We start from the raw sequence: 6,916 nt of genomic DNA on the forward strand, positions 1-6,916 counted from the left end.
ATAGGTGAAGTTAAACATTGATTTGAGTGGCTCTAACTACTACTGAAAGGTCCTGTTTCAGGCTGTGTCCTCTGCCTGCTCCTGTCCCTGGACACTTATTCCTCCTCCTCCTCGTGCCAGCTGATGCTGAGCAGACCCCTTTCTGAGCTGGTCCAGCCTGACTCCAGAGACAGCTTAGGGATTCTCAGCTGTCAGGCAAAACTGAGTTTCATTGCCTCAGAAATGCAAAATTAAATCTAGCAGCACAAGTAGAGGGAGAGAGAAGTATGGCTAGCAGTATTCTGTGAAATTCTGGGAGGGCATGGGCAGGCAAAAAGTGATGGGAGGGGGATCAGCTGTATCCCAGCAAGCTCTAACCCAGACATATGCCTATTTTTCAAGTGCCTTGAGCCAGCTTTGCTTATGGCCATCATCTTCAGGTGCATTAACTTGATTCTGAAAATTGCACTGGGTAACAGAGTGCCTTAAATGACAGAAGCAGCAGTGTGTCTGTTCACAGATGTAGCCAAAGTACCTGAGGCCCAGGACTCCTAGACTCCTGCCCTACAAACACATACGTACTTCTGTACAGGCTAACCTGCGTTATGTGCAGGATCCATTTAAAACTTGTCTTTCTCTTAAATATGAGCAGCCGTTCAGCATGGCTACTAGACCTCTTCCCACACATATTTCTCTATGAGTATACCATAGCTTCCTCATTCATGTGTGCATAATCTGCATCTACATAAAACGTCCCAGCAGCATTTCCTAGTTTCTGGGTGAGATGTGCACTTTGGCCAAATCCAGACCCCACAGGGAGACAGAACCAGAATGTGCATCAGTGCTTCTTCCTTGCCCTCTTACTTCCACACTAAGGAAGACCTCAGAGGTAGTCTGGATGTGCTGAAGAATTACCTTTGGCACTGATATCAGAGCTTACTAACCCAGCCCAGCTAACAGGATTGCTCACACTGACAAGGGTGGCAATAGTTAGGAAGGTTAACAGAAGTTAATGCTATTAGACTGAAAAAGTGAAAGATTTTTTAAATTCCCTCTTTTGTTTTTCAGCTCACTCTTCCCTCCAGAAAAATGGAAGAAAATGTCTAAAATACAGAACCACAGAATCACAGAGTGGCTGAGGCTAGAAGGGACCTCCAGAGATCATCTGGTTTGACCCACCTGCTCAAGCATTGTCACTAAAGCAGGTTGCCCAGCACAGTGTCCACCTGAGTTTTGAATATCTCCAAGGATGGAGACTCCACAGCCTCTCTGGGCAATGTTTCACAGTGTTTCATCACCAAAAAATTACATATTAAATAAAAGATATTCAAACCCTAAAGTCAGTCCCCTTTCAGTTGTCTTTTTCCTTTGCCTTTGAGCTATCATTTATAATCCTATTCTGCTTCTGATTTCCTCCTCTTCCTCAAGTGAGACTGAAGTGAGATTTAAACATCTCCTTGACCCTTCTATGTTACTGGATGGCATAAAGGAGACGCAACAGCCCCACAGTCAGTTAAGGGGAATTTTCCTAACATGAGAAGCAATGTAGGACCCTTTTCATTTCCCCTGACAGCTCCAATGGAGGGAACACTGAATACAGCTGAACAGCTGAAAATTATGCAATAATGTAGTTACTGATTAATCTGATTTATTGCTCTAATGATTGCTCTAATACAGGTGGCTTTATACTGGAAAGACCACAGTCAGAATGGGGAAAAAATGGCTCATAACTCTTTCTATCTCTAGAAGGCACATCGTAGTGTCAGCCTGTAGGACTGCATCCTCAGCTTGCATCATGCTTCAAAACCAGCCCTATACAAAAGCTTACAGCTTACAATGTCTTACTATGCCTCGACACTTTGAAACACCTATTACAGCAAAGAAGTACAGAGGTCCAGCTGCCTTTAATCCCATATTGAGACTCCAAAGTGAATTCAGATGGTAGCCAGAACTTGTGATGTGCCTTGCAATGTGATGTGCAGTCACACACTGCTAGCTGATCTCAGATATGCGGTCACTTCCTTCTGTAACCTCAATTGCAGGACGGATTGTCCCATGCATCGCAATAGTAATATCAGTACTATTTAAGGTCTGAACTGAGATATTATGAGAAAGTGATTTTTTTAAAAAAAGAATGAAGTGAAACTGTAAATACCCAAAGTTAAATTGCTTGGGAGACTGATTTCCAAAATGTGGTCTGCAGAATTCAGAGTCAGGTGTCTGCTGTAGACTGGAAGGGTAAGGAAAACAATATGTCTACTAAAAGTTTCTACTACAGGCCGCCTGATCAAGGGGAGCCTACTGATGAAGCCTTCTTCCTTCAACTCCAGGAGGCTTCGCACTTGCAGGCTCTCATCCTACTGTGGGACTTCAACCACCCTGACATCTGCTGGAAAAGCAGCATGGCGAGCTGTAGGCAGTCCAGGAGATTCCTAGAATGTGTTGAGGATAAATTCTTGAGCCAGGTAATAGGCAGCCCTACCATCGGTGACGTCAAGATTGGAGGCAGCCTGGGCTGCACTCATCATGCACTGGTGTAGTTCAGACTCCTAAGGAATATGGGTCAGGCAAAGAGTAAAGTCAGGACCCTGAATTTTAGGAAAGCAAAATTCCAGCTCTTCAAGGAGTTAGTCAGTAGGATCCCCTGGGAAACTGCCCTCAGGGACAAGGGAGCAGAACAGAGCTGGCAGGTCTTTAAGGATGCCTTCCATAGAGTGCAAGAGCTTTTGATATCCCAGTGTAAGAAATAAGGAAAAGAAGGCAAGAGACCAGCATGGACAAGTCAAGACCTGTTGGTCAAACTAAAAGGCAAGAAGGAACTGCACAGGCAGTGGAAGTAGGGACAGGTATCCTGGGAAGAGTATAGCGACGCTGCCCAGTTGTGTAGGGATGGGGTCAGGAAGGCCAAGGAGTAGCTGGAGCTGAATTTAGGAAAGGATGCAAAAAATAACAGGAAGGGCTTCTACAGATATGTCAACCAGAAAAGGGAGGTTAAAGAAAGTGTATCCTGCCTGAGGAACAAAAATGGTGGCCTAATATCAAGAGATGAGGAGAAGGCTGAGGTGCTCAACAACTTCTTTGCCTCAGTCTTCACTGGTGACCTCTCTCCCCATCCCTCCTGAGTTGAGGGAGCACAAAATCATAGAATAATAGAATCATAAAGGTTGGAAAAGACCTCTAGGATCATCAAGTCCAACCGTCAACCCCACAGTACCATGCCTCCCAAACCATGTCCCAAAGTGTCACATCTGCACTTCTTTTAAATACCTACAGGGGTGGCGACTCTACCACCTCTCTGGCCAGCCTGTTCCAAAGCCTGACCACTCTTCTAGTGAAGACATTTTTCCTAATATCCAATCTAAACCTCTCCTGACGCAGCTTGAAGCTGTTTCCTCTTGTTCTATCACTAGTAACTTAGGAGAAGAGACCAACACCCACCTCACTGCAACCTCCTTTCAGGTAGTTGTAGAGAGCAATAAGGTCTCCCCTTAGCTTTGTCTCCTCCAGGCTAAACAACCTCAGTTCCCTCAACCTTTCCTCAGAAGACCTGCTCTCCAGACCCTTCACCAGCTTCGTTGCCTTTCTCTGATCAGGAAGAACTGGAGTTCTGCTCCAGTAACTTGATGTCCCTCTTATCATGAGTTCCCCAAAATGGAAAGCAATATTCGAGGTGTGGGCTCACCAGTGCCAAGTACAGGGGTACGATCACTTCCCTGCTCCTGCTGGCCACGCTATTCCTGATACAGGCCAGGATGGTGTTGGCCTTCCTGGTCACCTGGGCACACCGCTGGCTCTCGTTCAGCTGGCTGTCGATCAACACCTCCAGGTCCTTCTCCACCGGGCAGCTCTCCAGCCACTCTGCCCCAAGCCTGTAGCATTGCATGGGGTTGTTGTGAGCCAAGTGCAGGACCCAGCACTTGGCCTTGTTAAGCCTCATACAATTGACCTTGGCTCATTGATCCAGCCTGTCCAGGACCCTCTGCAGAGCCTTACTACCGTCAAGCAGATCAACACTCCCACCCAACTTGGTGTCATCTGCAAACTTACTCAGGACACCAAGTTACTCAGGACACGTTCAACCTTCTCATCCAGATCATTGATGAAGACATTAAACAAGACTGGCCCCAGCACTGAGCCCTGGAGTACCCCACTCGTGACCGGTCACCAACTGGATTTAGCTCCATTCACCACAACGCTCCGGGCTTGGCCGTCCAGCCAGTTTTTTATCCAGTGAAGAGTATGCCCATCCAAGCCAAGATGGGGACCAGAGCGGTAAAGCCCCTCCCACTGTAAGGGACGATCAGGTTTGTGACCACCTGAGGAACCTGAAAATAGGTAAGTCTATGGGACCTGATGAGATGCATCCGAGATTCCTGAGGGAATTGGCTGATGTAGTTGCCAAGCCACTCTCCGTGACATTTGAAAAGTCACAGCAGTCAGGTGAAGTCCCTGGGGACTGGAAGAAGGGAAATATTGCGCCCATCTTTAGAAAGAGTAGAAAGGAAGACCTGGGGAACAATTGAACTGTCAGCCTCACCACTGTGCCTGGGAAGATCATGGAATGGATCTCCTTAGAAACTATGCTAAAGCACATGGAGGACAGGGAGGTGATTCAAGACAGCCAGCATGGCTTCATCAAGGGCAAGTCCTGCCTGACCCACCTAGTGGATTTCTATGATGGAGTGACTGCATCAGTAGACATGGGAGGAGTAACGGACGTCAACTGCCTGGCCTTCTGTAAGGCCTTTGACATGGTCCCCCACAGCATCATCTCTCTAAATTGGGGAGATACAGATTTGATGGGTGGACTGTTCGGTGGATAAGGAACTGGATGGATGGTCATATCCAGAGGGTAGTGGCCAATGGCTTGTTGTCCAGATGGAGACCGGTGACGAGTGGTGTCCCTCAGGGGTCCATACTGGAACCAGTGCTATTTAACATTTTCATCAATTACTTAAACAGCGGGATTGTCTCTACCCTCAGCAAATTTGCAGATTACACCAAGCTGAGTGGTGTGGTTGACATGCCAGAAGGAGGGGATGGCATCCAGAGAGACCTGCATAAGCTTGAGAAATGGGCCTGTGTGAACTTCATGAGGTTCAACAAGGCCAAGTGCAAGGTCCTGTATCTTGATCAGGGCAACCACCCGATATCAATACAGGTTGGAGGATGAAGGGATTGAGAGCAGCCCTGCTGAGGACTTGGGGGTATTTGTGGACAAAAAGCTGGACATGAGCCAGCAATGTGCGCTTGCAGCCCAGAAGGCCAACGGTATCCTGGGCTGCATCAAAAGCAGCGTGGCCAGCAGGTCGAGGGAGGTGATTCTGTCCCTCTGCTCCGCTGTGGTGAGACCCCACCTGCAGCGCTGCATCCAGCTCTGGAGCCCTCAGCACAAGGACATGGACCTGTTGGAGCAGGTCCAGAGGAGCGCCACAAAAATAATGCAAGGGCTGGAGCACCTCTCCTATCAGGACAGGCTGAGAGAGTTGGAATTTTTCAGTATTTTTCAGTCTGGAGAAGAGAAGGCTGCAGGAGACCTTATTGTGGCCTTTCAGTACTTAAAGGGGGACTATAGGAAGGATGGGGGCAACCTCTTTAGCAAGGCCTGTTGTGCAGGACAAGGGGCCATGATTTTAAACTAAAGGAGGGTAGATTTAGACTGGATATAAGGAAAAGATTTTTTACAGTGAAGGTAGTGAAACACTGGAACAGGTTGCCCAGAGAGGTGGTAGATGCTCCATCCCTGGAAACATTCAAGGCCGGGTTGGACGGGGCTCTGAGCAACCTGACCTAGTTGAAGATGTCCCTGCTCATTGCAGGGGGGTTGGACTAGATGGCCTCTAAAGGTCCCTTCCAACCCAACCCATTCTATGATTATCTGATTATCACTGCAGGGGGAAGAGTCATCCGTCCAAAGTCCTGTACCTCCATAGGAGAATTCATAGGGATCTAAACAGAAGAAGGTTGAAAATCACTGAAGGAGAGTTTGTTACAGGCTGGCCACCCTGACAAAAAGAATCTGCTGCTTTTCTCTTCTTTGACACAATACACATGGTTCAGCAATTTGGGCAGACAATTTGTTAACTATTGAGCACGATGGAAATACAAAATACGTTCATCCAAATGCCATCTGCAACATTGTGCACAGCTACAGTAATGAGCTGTGTTGATTGCAGAACACACTTTAGAAAACCAGTGCCCCATAGAGTCTATTTTCTCCTGCTGTCATCACATTTAAGCTGCTTTTTTCTTTCTTTTGCCTCCAGTTATTTTAAGCTAAACTCTGGCCACACCTGCAAGCTGTATATCAGCAACTGAAAGCAGTTTTGGCCTTAGCCTTATGCTTGTTTTGTTCTAAAGCAATATTTAAAATTATGACAAAATACAGAGGCCAGGCTTCCTTTTCTCTAAGCCAGCTTTTAAGACATAATTGTGTTCATGGGCTGTGCTATGATGAGAAAAATGGGAGGCAGGTGCCAATGCGGTCAGTTTAAAGAGCCTCTGCTATTGCTGAGGGTCTGAAATCACCTTACAAGTGTAAGACCAGCTCCTTTTCCCTCTACTGGGATATTTTAAGTACAGTGAAGAGGTGCAAATCTTAGCAAATGTCCTGGAATAGGTGGCTTGATCTAAATCCTGTTAACAGTCCTACAGCCATAAATCCTGGGATCCCATAATTCTGCACCACTACCATTATAGTCTCCTGTGCCTCTTTTTCCCCAAGCCTACCTTTCCATCTTCACCCCACAGCAATTACTGGGCCAACCAGCAATAATATGCAGCAAAAACAATAGGCAATATTGCACCATGAAGCATATAATTCTGGAATTTTCTAGCCTATAGTAGTTCTCTTATTTGCTTACTTGCACAACTAGTGACAACAGCAGTGCAACCTCTGAGAAGTTACAACACTTTTGCTTCCTTTTTTCTAACTCCT

Source organism: Phalacrocorax carbo, chromosome 1 (assembly GCF_963921805.1).
Source record: "Phalacrocorax carbo chromosome 1, bPhaCar2.1, whole genome shotgun sequence".
Lineage (NCBI taxonomy): Eukaryota > Metazoa > Chordata > Aves > Suliformes > Phalacrocoracidae > Phalacrocorax > Phalacrocorax carbo.